This window comes from Camelus ferus, chromosome 11 (assembly GCF_009834535.1).
Source record: "Camelus ferus isolate YT-003-E chromosome 11, BCGSAC_Cfer_1.0, whole genome shotgun sequence".
Taxonomy (NCBI): domain Eukaryota; kingdom Metazoa; phylum Chordata; class Mammalia; order Artiodactyla; family Camelidae; genus Camelus; species Camelus ferus.
Genome location: NC_045706.1, coordinates 73,476,781 through 73,495,047, shown reverse-complemented (window position 1 = coordinate 73,495,047; position 18,267 = coordinate 73,476,781). Strand labels below are relative to the sequence as shown.

The following is an 18,267-nucleotide window of genomic DNA, read 5'->3' as shown; positions in this document are numbered from 1 at the left end:
GCCAGGCTGATCACCCACACAGAGCCTAAGCAAGGTGTTCTTCACCTGCGGTCTATGGACTCTCAACGTATCTTCTACCTGAAGATTTTCACTAAGTTCTAACTGAAATTTAGCACTTCCCTAAATTATAAAAATAGGGGAAAAAATCAGATGGATTAGCAGCAGCTGTGATCACAAGTATTTTATAGCATATTATAGCTGTTACAGACATCTTGAAATGAACTTTACATCCATCACCACTTCAAAATTACAGTAATTAGACCTGCCGCTGGATTTTGTTATTTAATATATTGATACTGAAACACATATACAATGTTTAAAGTAATTTCATAACTTTATTTCACATGAAGGGTTTCATTTGAAATCCCATGTTTTTCTGTACTTAAAAACCTTCTAAGGAGGAGTTCACTGGCCTCATCAGACTGCTAAAAGGGTCTTTATCCTAGATAAAGAATCAATTAAGAAGACCGGAGGACACGAGAGGAACTCAGTGGTGAGACTCCAGCGTCAACAACAAAGCATACTGTTGACAGTAAATGACAGCACTTGACAAAGTGCTTTCATTTTCCTTATCCTAATTGTACAATATTCATTCAAAATTTTAACATGTTCTCTAAAAATAACTAATTTTTTGGAGTGGAAGAATCTTAACTAGAGAAAGGCACGCGAACCAAGAGCGGGAGCCCTACATCCTCTCCCCTTCTGGGAAGTGCACTTTCTTTGTCCAGTGGGCTTTCCCTCCCCCACTAGAGCAGAGGACATGTGTCCAGGGTGGCCGATGTGATGACTCTTCACCTCCATTTCCTTGTGGAGATCCTAACCCAAGCAGAGCCAATCTTTTAGGAAATAACGTCATAAAAAATTAATAAACACAAACTTCAATTAAACCGAGTCAAGGGACCAGAAGAGGGGACTCTCACACCCTGTGACCACAGCAGAGCCCAGCAGGAAGAAGAAAGACTCCTTTCCCTGCATGGCTGCAGCCAAGGGAAAACCACAGACACTGTTCATCTAGCCTCCCAACTTCCCTTTCTCGCTGTCAGAGCGCTCTCCTTCCCCACGGCCCACCAGCACCGCAGACCCCAAAGCGCAGTTCTCTGCTGATCCCAAATTAACCCATCCTGACTGGAGAAACAGCTGGCAGTACTTGTTCTCGGTCAACAAGAAGGACCCCTGAAGGGAGGAGTCATCTTTCTCCTTCCCAAAACCTGAAGACAAAAGGACCACTTAAACCTGGAGCAGCTGAGGGTCACGCCTGCCAGCACATGGAAGAAACCTGTCTGAAACTAAGGCCAAAGAGGAAAGCAGAGCTGATCCAGCTTTGTGCAAAGCCTTTTGCCAGCCCAGTTAAATGAACCACCAAATTCCTTCTTTTGTTTACATCAGTTTGAGCTGGCTTGCTTTCTCCTGCAACTGAAAAAATCCTGAAAAATAAATAAGAATTTAGGTCATGTTTGCTCCAATTTAATGTTCTAGGGACATTCCATGCAGCCAGTCTGCTGGAGAGAAAGCCCACCTCTCCCAGCAAATGCTGACCATGGGGCGCTGGATAACTTTACCCACATCTGAGGTTCCCCATCTGTAAAACGTGCATGAGATTAGGGCTGCCCCACAGAGCTGTCGTAAGCATTAAATGAGTTAGTGTGCAGCAGTGTTCAGCATCTAGTAAATACGTTAGCCATTAATATCATATATCAGATTCTATATTTAGATAAAGGAAAAAAATACCACACATCAAAAAAAAGTATCACAAGTTCAGAATAACAGTAGCTGATATGGGGAAGTTTAATCATGGTGAGTCTAGTGCCACCACAGGTACAGATTCAGTTACAATGTGCCAATTGTTCAGCCACCAAGAGATCCAAACAGATGTCGGATGCACAACAGAAAAGGTGAGAACACTGGCACTTTGTGAATTCGTATCAGAAAAAAGTTCCTCAATATGGATTCTTTTCCCCAAGTGTATTTTCCTTAATCTTTCCTGATATTTGTTCAAGATTGTACCAAAACAACTGGCAGGAGGTCTGAAGACCCATTCACGCTGACACCTCTCCAGTAGGAAACGCGACATCAGTGGAAAATGCCCCGAACGGAGATGAGGAGCTCCAGACAGGACACTGACAGGCTGAGCCCTGACACCCGCTGACCCTTCCATCATGAAGCACATACGGAAGGAGAAGACATGCTCTTATAAGGAACTTACAGGCTTAGTTAGCAGCTTAGTTAGCAGAGGTAACTAACAGCAAAAAATGAAGACCTAAAATTAGTAACGCAAGAAATCACATTCAGTGCTGACAACAACCAGGTGGGTTAAGAGTGAGGAAGGCTCCACGCGGAAAGCATGCCCTGGTTAAGCTGATAATCGAAGTGGGCAGCAGAAATGAAGAGAACGAGCTTCCCAGGTAGAGAAATGGAAGAGGGTTTCACTGACGGGTGGTTCATGTTGGGAGACTAAGAATCTGGGAATACTTTTGAACATGTAAGGGCAAAAATGTCATTTGCTTTTAAATTACCACTTAAAACATAACAACTCCCAAGTACTGAAGAGCCTAACTGGAAACAAATCCATCTGCTGTCCTTTTTCAAAAAGAGATTTAATTGGGGTAAAATACACATGCCATAAAATTTATCATCTTAACCATTTTTATGTGCACAATTCAGTGGCATTAGATACATTCACATTGGTGTGCAATCCATCACCGAAACTTTATTGTCTTACAAAACTGCAAAGTCTACACTCATTAAACAACTCCTCTCCCCAGCCTCTACCTTCAATCTCTATTAACTTGACTACTCTAAATACCTCATGGAAGTGGAATCACACGGTATTTGTCCCTTAGTGATCGGCTCTCCTCACTCAGGATCATGTCCCACTGTCCTTCCCTGCACTTCGCACCTAACATCAAAGTCTGTGTCCAAACGGTCCTACACCCTCCCAGCGTTTCCCCGCCTCAGAGTGAACTGTCTCATGTCATCCTCAGTAGCTCCTCCAAAAAGCTTCAGGCATATCTGAAGGGGCTGTGGACGTGTCTTCTGTCTAAAACACCAACGACTTAAACCCACAATTTTTATGTTAAAACTGTATGAAAGGGGGGGAGGGTATAGCTCAAGTGGCAGAGTGCATGCTTAGAATGCGTAAGGCCCTGCGTTCAATCCCCAGTGCCTCCTCTAAGAATAAGTAAATAAGTAAACCTAATTACTTCCCCCACCAAAAGAAAAAAAAACTATATGAAAGGAACTAATAAAATTAGTGAATCAATAAATTTGTGTCTTTTCTCTACATACTTTCAAATCCCACCAAATCTTCCCAAATCACTCCTCCACAAATTCATTCCAGCCTCCTAATAACCAGCAAACTGTTAAGCTCCCCCCTTTCTGGTGGCCCCTACCTACGTTCTGGGTGGTACTCATTTCACACTTAATAATGTCCACCATGTTGTTTTCTAATGGACTCGTCTGCACATTTCCCAGCAAAATGCTAAGGTAGGAAAAGTATCATATATATATATTTTTAAATAAACTTTAAAGTACTCAGTATACAATAAACATTCTATCAGATGTATGATAAATTTACTTTAATAAACCAAAAAGAAAAAAGAATCAAAACCACCAGAAAACAGTAACTACTAGTTTTACTGTTGAACACTTACATCTTATAAAAATAAGTACTGAGATGATCCAGGAAGCCTGTGGAAATCAGTGGCTTAGAGGTAAAAACAATATTGTTCTGCACGGGTAAGACTCTGATTAGATTCAGTTAAGTATGCACAGTGGAATTAAAAGTTAAAAGGAAAAGGTTAACCACTCTAAGAACAGAAATAAAGTATATGGAGTAACATATCTTCCAAATGAGTAGAAAGAAAAAAGTGAAAAGAGAAAACCAAACAAAACTTCAGTTCCAAGAAAAGGCAAGAAAAAAGAAAGAAAAAAACACAGAAAGTACAAAGTATAACATGGAAAAAAAAAAAAAAAAGGACAAATCCATTTATTCAACAATTATATTGTGGAGAGCCCATGAAAAGCCAGATACTGTTTGAGGCACTTCGGCTACAGCTGTAAACAAAACACAGAGAAACACCTGCCCTTGTTAAGCTTCTGCCCTGGTGGGGAAGCATCAATAAACCAGAGACATGAACACAGCACATGGCACACACGCCATATGGTGACAGGCACAAGGGCAAGGAGAAGGACGGAAATACAAGGGGAGGTCTCATTGAGAAGGTAATATTAAAAAAAAGGGGGGCGGGGAGGTAAGGTCATAAAGGGGAAGAACATTTAGGCAAAGGCACTGCAAGTGCAAATATCTTGAGGTTAGAGTGTGCCTGAGGCAACAAAGCAAAGGGGAGAGCAGCAAGCGATGAGATCAGAGGGAAAGCAAAGGCCCATCATACAGAACCTTGAGGGCCACTCCAAGGAATCTGGCTTTTATTTGCAGCAACATGGATGGGCCTGGAGGTCATCATTCCAAGTGAAGTAAGCCAGAAAGAGAAAGAAAATAACATATGATATCACTCATATGTGGAATCTAAGATAAAAGAAAAAAGAGGACACTAATGAACTCATCTACAAAACAGAAACAGACTCACAGACATAGTAAACAATCTTATGGTTACTGGGGGAAAGGGGGTGGGGAGGGATAAATTTGGGAGTTTGAGATTTACAAATGATAATCACTAGTTATAAAATATAAAAATAGATAAAAACAAATTTATTCTGTATAGCACAGGGAACTATATTCAGTATAACATTTAATGAAAAAGGATATGAAAACAAATAAATGTATGTTTATGTATGACTGGGACATCATGCTGTACACCAGAAATTGGCACATTGTAACTGACTATACTTCACTTAGAAGAAAAACAATGCTTTATTTTATGTGCATAGTTATTGTTGCTTACTGTGTATCTCCCTTATGTTAAAGTATAATTCTCCAAAGTTTACAAAATATGACTATCAGAGAAATATAAAATATAAGAAGAAAACATGCCCCCCCCAAAATCTAGCTTTTAATCTAAGTGAAATGGGTAGTCTTTGGTGGATGTTTTGAGAGGGAGATAATCTGATTTTTTTTCTTAAGGAGACTCACTCTAGATGCTGTGATAGACTTAAAAAAGAGAAAGCGGACTAGTTAGGTGGCTCCTGCAAAAATCCAGGTGAGAGATGACTGCAGTTTAGACAGTGAAAGTGGTGAGACAGGCTTGGGAGTCTGGATAGACTCTGAAGGCAGAGTTCTTAGAGGTGTGCGGTGTGCAAAAGATGCGTCAAGGATGACTGCGAAGGTTTTGGCCTGAACATATGTTTCAGGAATGACAGTGACTACGTATAATAAGCCTGCCAGTCAAAAGGCTAATTGTAAAAGCATTCAGAAAGCTTACAACTAAAATGATGCGAAGAGTTGAGACAATCTCAAAAGACAGTGGTCAGGGCTATAGTGTCTGACAAAAGCGAAGTCGGCTCGTTTAATCTCCGTCTACTGTCTTTCTCTAGCAGTTTGGCATTTGTGAGCCCAGTCCTCCGGACTGGACGGTCGCTTCTTTGGGGACAGGGATGTCACACCCTCATTGGGACCCGCCCACAACCCAGAACAGCCCCCTGTAGGCAGTGACTACACGTAACGACTGCAAATGTTCTCCATCCCTTTAACGTTATCCCTTCTTCACCACAGATGATAACCGATCTGGGAGGTCGGGGCTGCCCCTCCCACCTGACACGAAACCGTCCGTCGCCTGTATCAACCTGCCCTCTTCCGAAGGGACATACCAGTGAGGCTTCTCCGCGCGGCGCGGCGCTACGCGCCCGGCTCGCCCGCCCGCCCGGCCCCCGGCCCCGGACCGACCCCGCCCGCCCGCCAGGCCACGCAAACGCACCCGCCGGGACTGGGTGGGGTCAGAGTCCCGGGGAGCAGGCGCCGCCCCGCAACCCAGGAAGTTTCCAGGGAAGGGACAAGAGCCCGAGGGCACCGCAGAGTGATGCACGGGCCCCCGCCGGCCCGGAACCCTCGGCTCCTCCGCCCCCACACCCTTGGAAGCTCACCTGCCCGCGGCCGGCCAGGGCGGTCCCAGCGCCGACCTCTCAGCGCCTCGCCCAGGGCAGCTTCCGGCTCTGGCCGGAAGTGCTCCTGAGGCCGGAAGTCCCGCCGCCGCGGGAGAGCGCGGGGCCGCAGGGCTGCGCGGCGAGGTTCGGCGGGAGTCCTGGTTCCGGGAGCTTGGTCAGCCCGCCCGAGCCCAGCCCGGCTCCCTACCCTGTGCCGCCCGGGCGGTTCCCCGGAAGCCCGGAACGACAGAGCTACTCCGGGTACGCGCGTGTCCTAGTTCACTGGTTACCACCCAAGCGAGATTCAGCTCCATGCTTATTGAGAATCTGCCTCGTAGGAAGTGTGTGGTGGTCACAGGAGAATGTGGTGTTGACTCCCCAAAAACTAGGGGAAGAAAGTTTTACCTAGCCGGAACGTAAAGCGGTAAATGCAGTAACAGAAAAAGCACATGCGGGGGAGTGGCCTATAGCTCAGTGGTAAAGCGCATACTTAGCATGCACGAGGTGCTGGGTTCAATCCCCAGTACCTCCTCCAAAATTAAATAAACCTAATTATCGCCCCCTCCTGCCAAAATAAAAAAATAATAATAATTAAGTAATGCAATAGTACATAAAATACCTAAGAAAACGCACGTTCCGTAGACGTGTTAATTTCTAAAGAGTTTTCTCATTTGAAAATGTCTCCACCGTGGTTGTGAGGATCAAATGAGATAATGCATCAGCATCTAGCCATGGAGTCTGGCACATGATTAGAGCCGGTAAGTATTGTTGGTGATTGTTACTGTAGTATTGTTACTGCTGGTGAAAATAAAAGAGGCCTTTAGCCCAACTAAAGGGAAACAGTAACATTTCGGGGAGGTAGCCTTCATGCTAAATGTTAAAGTTAGGCAGAATTTCAACACAGAGATACCCTTTAAAAACTGCTTTTGCTGATTAATGAAAGGACATAGACTAAGAAACTTCGTTTCAAAAAACAAACTTTAGAAGCTTTGTTGTTTAAAATCGTATCAGAAACGGTGGAACATCCCATGCCTGCCTGGCAGAGTCCCGGGGATCGTTTTGACACTTTGTCAGCTCAGGCATAGCGCTTCAAATAAGGTCTTTTCAGATATAACCTTCCACGTTTTTGTTAGCTTTACAGTTTTCAAGGATTACATGACCTTGGAGTCAGCTTCATAGGTGAGGCCTGAGCCTGCTTAATTCTTACCTACACTCCACCAAGTCCTATGCTGTGTCTGCCTCTTCCTTCTTTTTTTTTTTTTTTTTTTTTTTTTCCCGTTAAGTGACCCACCCCCTACCCAGTTCCTCTGGTGTGTGATTTCCCTTGTTTCAACAACTTAATACATTTTGTTAGCTTTGTCTCAGATGGACTTTATCAGACGGGCTTTATCACTGATTGATCGAGCCTCCTGCCCTCTTGAAGGTTGAGGGATACATTTGGCCCCAACTTAGACGAAAACTGAAATGTAATAAAGATGGTTATTTTACTGACATTCATTTGTGTCATGATAAAAGCTGTGGAGTTTTTTAACTTGAGCATTTTAAATTATCTTTTGGCAGAGAATGACCACAGTTTTTGAAAATTACTAGCCTCCAGCAAATTCAGACCGGCCCCACAACCGGTATGGAAAGCATGTCCTCCTTTTTTTGTAAAGTACTTTCCCCTCTCCACCGAGTTGCAATAATATTTGCCTAGTTTTGCCTCAAGTGAAAGAATGACCCCTCTCTGCCTCCAGTCCTTTTCTCATCACACTGATTTGTGCACTGCTGCTTCAACCATGTTATCACTTTGAAGTGCTTTCTCTGCTAAATTTTTCCTAAAAGGGCCTCTTATTCCTCTCCTCCCTCTCACTTCAATCATTTTCAGCCTGATCTTTTGGCTCTCTCTCCCCTCCAGTTCTTCCACGATTACCTTCTCAAATATCACCAAGTGACTTCAAATCACCAAGGTGGTGTCTTAGTCACCATATTCCTTGATTTCTCTGTAGCATAGGCTGATAGGGTTAATTATCCCCTTTGTTGTAAAAATCATCTGTAAAACATTGTAGGGGGAAAAAAAGCTCAAACTTAAAATATCAAATATTTGCAGCACAATTCATTTTAAGGCTCATCATTCATGTTGCATCAAGTAAACAGTAAGCTCCAGCTCTGCACCAAATACTATTTTTAGGCACTGGAGATCTAGCAGCGAAACAGAGATGCAATGTTCCAGTCTTGGACAAATTTGTATCTTAATGGTATGAGACAGATGATACATAAATAAAATAGGTAATTTCAGAATGTGCTAGGTGCAGAAAAGGAAATAGATGCTATGTTACCAACTGAAAGTAGGAAGGTAAAGGGAGGGTAACTTTCAAGGTGACATCTGAGCTGATAGCTGCAAGATAAAAAGGATCTAGCAATGTAAAAAGAAAAAAAACTGGAGGAAGGTCTTTCTAGTGCTGTAGTGTAACAGAAGTGGGAGGCAGGGTTGAGAGAGGGTTAAGAGGGGTCACTTACTATTGTAACCATTTCATCTAGGGCACAAAAAGGAAATAGTGTCTTAAACAAGACAGGAAGGAGAAAAACTGGAAGACTGTGGGGGTCACAGCTGCTGAGAAGTCACTTAAGATGAGAAGAGAGAACTGTTCACTAGATTTTGCAAAATAAATTTCAGTGTCCTTGACAAAAGCGGTTTCAGTAGAGTGGCAGACTCAGAAGTCAGTCTGCAGTGAGGTGAAATGGAGAGGAGGTTGCAGGAGCACGGCTAAACCGCCCTTCAAAGACGAGACCTCATTGCCATACTGAATGAACAGTTTTTGTAATAGAAAATAACAGATCTGACTCCATATTAGTTCTGTTCCTTTGGCTTTAACCCTGTGCCGTTTTCTAGGCTTAGCCTTGCTGGCTCTGCACTTTTTGTAAAATAATGCTACCGTTAGCCTGAAATATACAGAGAGCCTATTCTCAAGGCTCTGACCTTTAAGGACATTAACACTTTTGCACTTATATAAAAACAACAAGTTGCAGAATAGAAAATAACATTTGTTTTGGAGGTTTTACAGGGACACCATGACCTGACCCATGGGGACAGCTGCAAGGACAAAGGATTCCTACAGCAAGAAGTTTGCAACAACCAACCACACCCCCTCCCCTTTTTAGTGATAAAGGAGCCTGAATTCTGACTTGAGTAAGATGGTTCTCCAGGACATTAGTCTGCCATCTTCTCAGTCTGACGGCTTTCTGAATAAAGTTCCTATTCCTTGCCCCAACACCTCGTCTCCTGATTTATTGGCCTGTCATGTGGCCTGAAAGCAGAACGAGTTTGGACTCAGTAACATTTTCAGTCAATATCCCATGTAATGGTTCACCCCTTGGAGCCAGATGGTTTCTGGTTTCTTTCCAGCAGTTCTTTTTTCTTCTTCTCTTTTTCTTTTGAACAGAGAATTACAAATCACTTTGGAAATCTGATGAAAGCTATCCACATACATGCAAATTTTACATATAATTTTAGGGAGCTAATTAATCCTTTGAAGACAATTAATGGGCCCCAGAGAAATCTATGGATTATAGATTAAGAACTCTCTTTTTTCAATTAGCCATTCTCTTCCTTCCTGGTTTCCTTATTCCTTTGATTGCTCCATGCCTGATAACTGTCCTTGCCAACTGCTACACACTCTCTCAGTGACTACATCTACTTTCTTGATTTTTGTTATTGGGTCCATGACACCTGTGTTAGTACAGAACCCCTCTGGAGTTGGGGGGTAACCTAAAAGAAAATCAAGATCAGTTAAGCCTGATTTTCAATGTCAGAAGACATATTTGATTTCACAGTGTCTAACTGGACACCACAGGAGTTGAGGCTATGAATAACTGTTCATAAGGTCATTCTGGAAAAGGTTTATATAAGAAAAAGAAATCAAAAGCTAATCCTCTCATTGTAACATTTTACAATCTTCTTCCATTTCTGTCTTCACAGCCCCATCACAGGAGGAGGCAGCCTTCTGGGAACTTCACAGTGGCATGTGTTTATCATGCAAATTTCCCTCCAGTCTTCTTAGGAACTCTTGGTACCTTCCGATGTGCAACTTTTCATCCTGGCATGTGATTTGAAGGTTAGGTTTACATGTCAATGTGGCTAGGCCATGGTACCCAGCTATTTGGTCAAACACCAGTCTAGATATTGCTGTGAAGGTTTGTTTTAGATGAGATCACCAGTTAAATCAGTAGACTCTGAGTAAAGCAGATTGCCCTCCATAACGTGGGTGAGCCTCACCCAACCAGCTGAAGGCCTTAAGAGACAAAGACTAAGCTCCCCCGAGGAAGAGAGAATTCCGTTTCCCCTGAAACACAGGGCCACACAACATGGGGGAAATATCAGGGTTCTTTTCATAAGGAAGAAGTGAGGAATGTCTGTTGGGTAGGCAAACACCACCTGCCATAGGTTCAGTTCAGTACCTCCTCTAGTCTCTCCAGTGGCGCTACTTATAGATTATGGTTGGTCTTACTTTAAGATGTTCTCTGTTCCCTTAATTATTCTTGTTTCCTCTAAATTAAGTTTTTCTATATTGTTTTGTTCCTTTTTTTTTTCACCTTGGTCTTTCCCTGTTACACTGCAGGTGTTCTATAAATGTGGGTGGGTTTCTGGTTGTCCACCTGTGTTTCAGACAGAATGAGGCAGCAGAAATGCTAAATGTGAGCTAATAGGAGCTCAGCTCATTGACAGGGCTGGCTGGCTGGCTGGCTGGCGAGTTTCAGTGCCATGTGAGAGGGAAGGGAGCAGCCATCATGCTCCAGGAAGGCTCCCAGATGCCAGAATAGAAGAGTGTAGCTCTTTGGCACCAATACATTCTACTTGCTCAAATTTTCTAGAAACTTACTTCTAGTTCTCTAGAGGTGTCTACTTTTTTTGCTTTGGGATAAATACCTGGCAATGATGATTTAGACTGCCCATTGGGGTACAAGAAGGAGGTAACATGGGGGAGTGTGCCCCTCCATTTACAGACTATCAATGAATTTCTGTTTTCATCCACGTTTGTCACTCCCACCTTCTTTGTTGATAAGTATAGAGCTGTTCCAGTTAGTTTCTTAGTGCCTCTCTAACAAATTACCACAACCTTAGTGGCTTAAAGCAGCTTATATTTATTATCTTAGAGTTCTGCAGAGGTCCAGCACTTCTCAAGGTATCAGCAGGGCTGTGTTCCCTTCTGGAGACTCCAGGGGAGAATCTCTTTTCTTGTCCTCACAGGTTCTAGAGGCCATGGGCCGCCTGTGGCTTGTGGACCCTTGCTCCACATTCAGAGTTGGGTCCTCATATCACACCACTCCAACCCTGGCTCCAACCTCACATCTCATTCTTCGACTCTCCTCTTCTGCCTCTCTCTTCCACTTTGAAGAACACTTGTAGTTGCCAATGGGTCCACTTGGATAATTCAAGATGATCTATTTATCTATTTTGAGATTATCAATTAGTGTAATTTCAACTCCCAACCTTCATTCCTTTTTGCTACATAACCTAATATATCTACAGGATCTGGGGGTGAGGACATGGACATCTCAGGGAGGGGGCATTATTCTATTTCAGGTTCTCCTGAGCCTTCTGATCCCAAGTCAGCCACTCTCCATCCCCACTGCTTTCATCAATCAGTAGTCTTTCTGCTTTCTGTATTCCAGACATTTTGAAATTTCTCATCCATTCACAAAGCCCTTCCCATTCACAATGTTATTTCAGTATTTTAGCCTTCTTATTCTTTTCCTTTCCTTTTAGTATTTTCTCAAGAGGGAGAAAAGATAAACACATGTACTCAGTCCAGCATCTTGAAGAGGATGAACATTCTTTCTTCACTTCCTTCTTGCAGGGCTAGCAGAAAATTGACTCTCAGTCAGTGCTGGGGCCTTCTTACTTCTCAGTTACACCAGCTTCTAGGAGATTTTAGGGGTACCTGAGTGCATGCCAACTCCAGGCATCATGAACACCATTGACAATTTTATTGCTGAAGTTGACAGTGATCCCTCAAAGCCAGGTACCTTTCTGCTTCCCTGCCACAGTGCTGCTACGATCATTTGTGTATAAGTTTCTATGTGAATATATTTTTTCATTTCCCTTGGGTAATGTTATGTGCTGAATACTTGTGTCTCCCTCAAATTCCTATGTTGAAGCCTCAACCTCCAATATTTCTGTATTTGGATATAGGGCCTTTGTGGAAGAAATTAAGATTAATGAGGTCATAAGGGTGAGAACCTGATCCAATAGGATTAGTATCCTTATAAGAAGAGACCTGAGAGCGTGAGCTGTTTTCTCTCTTTCCACCACGTGAGGACCCAGTAAGGCAGCGGCCGCCTGCAAGCCAGGAGAGAGCAGGAGTGCTGCTGTCCAGTCCGTCCTCCATGAAGTCTGGCTCATCTCGAGTGCTACCCAGACCACGAGCACCTCCCTTCCCAGGGGTCTCTCCTCCCTCCTCTGTTTGCTCCCTCTTCTGTTGCTCTGTTTGCTGCTCCTTCTCCATGTCTTCCTTCCAGTACACCTAGCCTGATCTCTTCAATAGGCTCCAGTTTTAGGAAAATTAATTCAGAAAGGGAAGTGTCTTGCAAGAAATTTCTTTTAGCTTGACCATCATAATACTTCCCTGAAGCGAAAAAGCACAAAATGGCCTGGGTAACCTCTCTGGAACTAAAGATGGAAAAACAGGGGGAAAAGAATACAAATATCTCTAAAATTATTTTGCTACTATATACTTACAGTATACCGGCAGTTTCAATGCATTAAATCACTGAACTGTGACTTAATCAATTCATATTGATTAACATTTTCCACGTTTTTTCTATTACAAATAATGCTGCAATGTATATACTTTCATATACTTTTTTGTACCCCAAAAAGGAGTGTATTATCAAGAATCCCTTTTGGTGTACAAAAAAATGTATATAGAAGTATTGTTACCAAGTCCAAACTCATTCTGCTCACCGCATGACAGGCCAATAAATCAGGAGATAAGGTGTTGGGGCAAGGAATAGTGACTTTATTCAGAAAGCCGGCAGACCGAGATGACGACAGACTAATGTCTTGGAAAACCATCTCCTCCAGTCAGAATACAGGCTCCTTTTATACAAAAAAAAAAAAAAAAAAAAAAAAAACCTGTTAGGTTGTTGCAAACTTCTTGCTGCAGGAATTCTTTGTTCTTGCAGCTGTCCATGTGGGTCAGGCCATGGTGTCCCTGTAAACCTCCAACAAAACAAAGGTTATTCTCTATTCTGCAACTTGCCATCTCTACATAAGTGCAGAAGTGCTGACACCCTTAAAGGTCAGAGCCTTAAGAATGGGCTCTCCTGTATATTTCAGACTAAAGGCAACACTGTTTTACAAAAGGTGCAGAGCCAGCAAGACTAAGCCTAGAAAACAGGGTGCAGTGGTCAAAACTCAAGGAGCAGATCTAATATGGAGTCAAATTTGTTCTTTTTTACTACAGTATATTAATTGCAGCATTATTTATAAGCACATTCTTTTTTTTTTTTTTTTTTTAGTGGGGGAGGTAATTAGGTTTGTTAATTTATTTATTTGTTCATTTCTTTCTTTATCTGATGGAGGTACTGGGGATTGAACCCAGGACTTTGCTCATGCTAAGCAGGCACTCTACCATGGAGCTATACCCTCTCCCAATAAGCACATTCTTAAGATATACTCTCTCCTCAAAAGATAAAGCAAAAGTACCATATAACTCAGCTAAGTATTTAACTTTCTTAGCTGGCTCGGGTTGCTGTAATAAAATACCACAAATTGAGTAGCTTATACAACAGAAATTTATTTTCTCACAGTACTGAAGGCTGGAAGTCAAAGATTAAGATGCAAGCTGATTTGATTCCTGGTGAGAGCTGTCTTCCTGGTTTGCAGGTGGCCACCTTCTTACTGGGTCCCCACATGGTGGAAAGAGAGAAAAAGTCTCTCTCAAGTCTCCTCTTATAATGACATTAATACTATTGGATCAGGTTCCCATCCTTATGACCTCATTTAACCTTAATTACTTCCGTAAAGATCCTATCTCCAAATACAGAAACACTGGAGGTTGACGCTTCAACATATACATTTTAGGGGGACACAAACATTCAGTCCATATTATTACCCAAGAGAAATGAAAATATATATCCACATAAAAACTTGTTCATAGCAGCATTATTCATAACAGCAAAAAGGAAGAACCATCCAAATGTTCATCAGCTGATGAATGGATAAACAAAATGTGGCATTTCATACAGTGGGCTATTATTCAGACTTCGGAAGAATTGAAGTTCTGATACAGTACAGATGAACCCTGAAAACGCTATGCTAAGTGAACGAAGCCAGTCACAAAAGACCACATAGTGTACGACTCCATTTATGTGAAACATCCAGGATAGGCAAATCTGCAGAGGCAGAAAGTGGATCCATGGCTGCCTAGGGTTGGGGTCGGGGTAGAGGTGGGGAATGAGAAGTGAATGCAATTAGCGATGGGGGTTTCTTTTAGGGGCAGCAAACATATTCTGAAATCAGAATGTGGTGATGGTTGTATAATCCCATGAATATACCAAAACCCACTGAATTGTACAGTTTAAAATTACATGGTATGTGAATCAATAAAGCTGTTTCTAAAACATTACAAACACACACACACATACACACATAGATAACCAGAAGTGGAGTGCCCAGGAATCAGTGCCAAGCCCCTCCTTTTCCTTATTCACACACTGTCCCTAGAGGAGCTTACCCAGTCCTGTGGCTTTATACATTACCTACGTGTCAATGGCGCACGCATCCAGCTTCCAGCCTTGCTTGCTCTCTCCTCTGAACTCTATCTAGCCTTGTGCATGCAAATTCCTTCTTGCCATCTCCTCTAGGATAGCTCATAGGCAACTCTAATTTCCCCCTAAAAGTTGTTTTTCCCCTGTTTTACTAAATCCAATTCATGGTACCACTCAATTTCTTAAAAAAAAAAAAAAAACAAAACCTAGCAGTCATCCCTAATTCCTCTTTTCATTAACTCTACATTATATCCACATGTAATTCCTACCAACTCCTTTCAAAATAATCCCCAGTTGAACCTCTTCATACTGTGTCCTTTGCCTCCACCCTTGCTTTAGCGACCATCACTGCATAGATCTCCTCGCCTCTTCTCTTGGCCCTTGACAAACCCATCCTCCACTCAGATGCCAGGATGCTCTGTTATAAAGATAAATTAAATCCTGTGACTCACTTTCCTGAAACCTTCATTGGCTTCCCAGTTGCACTTAGGTTAATATGTCAAGTTCCTACTCTGTTCGGCAAAGTCCTACATGATCTAGTCCCTATGTTATCCTGTACCTATCAGCCAAGCTCTTTCCTACCTAAGACCTTTGGATTCCTTGTGTTTCAGTTGCTCTTCACCAGGATTGTGGTATGGCTTTTCTTATCAGTCAGAGCTTAGCTTAAAGGCTACTTCCTCAGAAAGGTCTTCCCTGAATACTGAATGTTAAGGAGCCACCCTTTAAAGATGATCTGCTTAGCATTACTGATGATATTTCTTGTTTATTGCTCCTCCGACTTTTAAAAATTTCAAAATTTGAATAGATAGTACATTCCCAAGCTTCAAAGGTCAAAAGCCATAAACGGGTATACGGTGAGAAGATACTCTGCTACTCCTGCTTTCCAGGTCCCTCCATTCCCGTCCTAGGGGTAATGTATGCAAAATGTTTTCTTTGATAATTTTTTTTCACACAAATGCTAACTTAGTCTCCTAACCTTGCATTTTCTTGTTTTTCTCTCCTGACAGCTTAGAGAAGATCTGCCTACCTTAAGAACAACGGGGGTTTACTGGAAGGATACTAAACAGCTCACAGCACCACGGGAGGGCTGGAGCTCCAGGTTCAGGTTCAGGACAAAGAACCAGGGAAGAACAAGAGCCAGAAAAGAACCCAGAATAGCAAGTACTATTTAGCCATTTGGTCAGTTTCCTCCTACCAGCTGAATGGACTCCAACAGTCTTTCCCACTCAAGAATCTCCCTGGAGACAGACTCCAATTGGTCAAGATTAGGTCACGTATCACCCTTTGACTGTGGCAGGGCAGCAAGAGGAAGGATACAGCAACCTTCTGGGATCCTGTGGCTTCTGTATGGGAAGGCAGGGTACCCTGGCTGGACACAACTGGGGAGAGGTGATTCACCAGAAGGAAACAGCAATGTGATCAGGGAGAATCAGGTTGGGGGAATGGCCAGTGAACAACAAACATGTCCCCTCCAGAAGCTTATGCCTTGAATTATTTTACTTACACAGCAATGTAACAAAAATAACCTAAGTCAACAGTAGAGGTCCAGGATAATCATTTTTCTTTTAAAGGAGATGGTACACTATTCAAACTGGGGAAACACTGTTATATACTCCTATTAAAGAAATGTTTTCCAGCTGCCTTACAACAGTCAGCTCCTCACCTTTCGAGAGCAATGGGTCTGCCGAGAATAACAAAAAGACTCTTTATTGAGCCAGCCAAGTGCCTTTTAATGGCTATTTATTATCTTAGTTAACTAAAGGCTATCTTCAAGGCCAAATTCTTATACACTTACTTTGTAAGGTCTCTACTAAATACTAAGCTCCAGACCATCCTCTCACTTTTTATCTGAATGGAGGGAGGGGTTTGTTTCATCTATTTACATTGTTACTATTTTTAATTATTACAAAGACATCCTGATTTGGAACAGAAGTCTTCAGCAAGGAAATACAACTTTAGACTTTAGAGACAGAGCAAATTAGTGGATGGCAGGGGAGCAGCTCAGAACCAGTCATGAGCACAGGCATGAGAGTGGGAACGAGCAGTCGGGCTTGAATGAAGGGAAGGGACGGTGGGAGACGAGCAGCAGAGTATAGAGAGCTTTGACTGTGAAGCTAAAGTGTTTGTCCTATAAAGAAATGATTTTTGAATAGAGGCATAAAGTGGAAGCAAATAATTAAGATTAATTTGGCAGTTGTGTGCAACATGGACTGAAAGAAGAGAAGGGATTCCAGGGAAACAAGTCAAGCGACAGTAATCATCCACATGTGCTGTGCTGATGCTCTGAGGCAGGAGGAAATGATCGGCCTTGTTTGCTGCAGTAGTCACTAGCTCAAAGGTGCTCCTGTCTGAGCCGTGATGCAACACAGTAAACTGCAATTGAGTCCTCCCACAGCTTCCTCATCAAACTGACAGTCACAGGTGACTTGTGGTCTTAATAAATTGAAAATTTCCCCTAATAGTAATGACATTCTTCATGGTGCTGAATCCTCTCTCGGCTTCCTCTGAACTACCAGCAATTATGTTCAGATTTTTTCTAAGCCTTCTAATAGTGTCTAAAATTATATATTTTATATCTTTAGTGCTAAGCCATTTTACTGAATGCTATAATTTTACTTTTGTTCATCTTCAATCTAGAGCTTTGCAAACCTAAACTGGCCAAGTTTCAGGATTCAATAAATTGAACAAACTTAAAAAAAAATGATGCTTTAATTTCTGTTATCAGACTACAAATGCAATTTCATAAAATGTATTAGAAAATCTGTTCGTTTGTCTCTTGGAATAGCTACTTCGTTTTGTTTCAAAGGGCTTACTTATCCTCATTTGTTTCACTAACCTTCTGCTTCACTTTCAGTTTCCTTTAGTTTTTATGTCCAATTCTTTATAGTTAATCAACAGTGTCAAATTTAACAAATCATTTTTCTTGTAAAATAATAACAGCTATTAGAAAGCTAAATCTCTTTAAATTTTTTTACTTTTCAAATATTTAACTATTCCCATTTTAGGATTCTTATTAAGTGACTTTACAAGTTTTGGTGAGATTTATAAATTACTTTTGTAGCTTACCATTAGAATTACTCTGCCCACTGAGGTCTAAATATCTTCCATTATTCATTATACCAATTTTCAAATCTTCAGATATATTTTTCTTTATGTATTGTAACAAATACAATTCAAAGATAAATTGGTCATTCTCCAAAAGCATAGAATACTTTGTAAAGAATGTGCAAGACGTGGCAGAAAGTGCTACAAATGCTCCCCAGATGCCTCCGTGACAGGATGCCCGTTAATCAATGGCCATGAAACATTCTACACAATTAACGGGAACTAATGGGTTAATAGTGAAATATGTACCATTAATAATATTTTTGCTTATTGCACTATTACGATCTTTAACAAGAGTATGGTCAAATTATGCCATACAACTTGCAAAGGCCCAGTATATTCAATCACATAAAATATGAGGTTGCATTATTACAA

General features: G+C 41.9%; 1 protein-coding gene and 1 long non-coding RNA gene across 6 annotated transcripts in view; one reads left to right on the top strand and one right to left on the bottom strand.

Annotated features, from left to right (window-relative positions):
• Window positions 1–6,159, bottom strand: part of TBCE (tubulin folding cofactor E) — a 72,125-nt gene extending 65,966 nt beyond the window's left edge. For 2 of the 5 annotated variants that reach the window (XM_032491889.1, XM_032491890.1), the window contains exon 1: window positions 6,037–6,148. The gene's annotated coding sequence lies outside the window, so the exon portion shown is untranslated. Of the gene's footprint in view, window positions 1–6,036 lie in introns of all 5 variants that reach the window. The other 3 variants (XR_004324152.1, XM_032491887.1, XM_032491891.1) reach the window with 3 other exon arrangements.
• A 2-nt stretch (window positions 6,160–6,161) lies between these two features.
• Window positions 6,162–17,488, top strand: LOC116667290. The gene is made up of 3 exons (XR_004324153.1): window positions 6,162–6,297; window positions 9,995–10,130; window positions 15,795–17,488. It is a non-coding gene; the product is annotated as an uncharacterized LOC116667290 (long non-coding RNA).
• The last annotated feature ends 779 nt before the right edge of the window (window positions 17,489–18,267 follow it).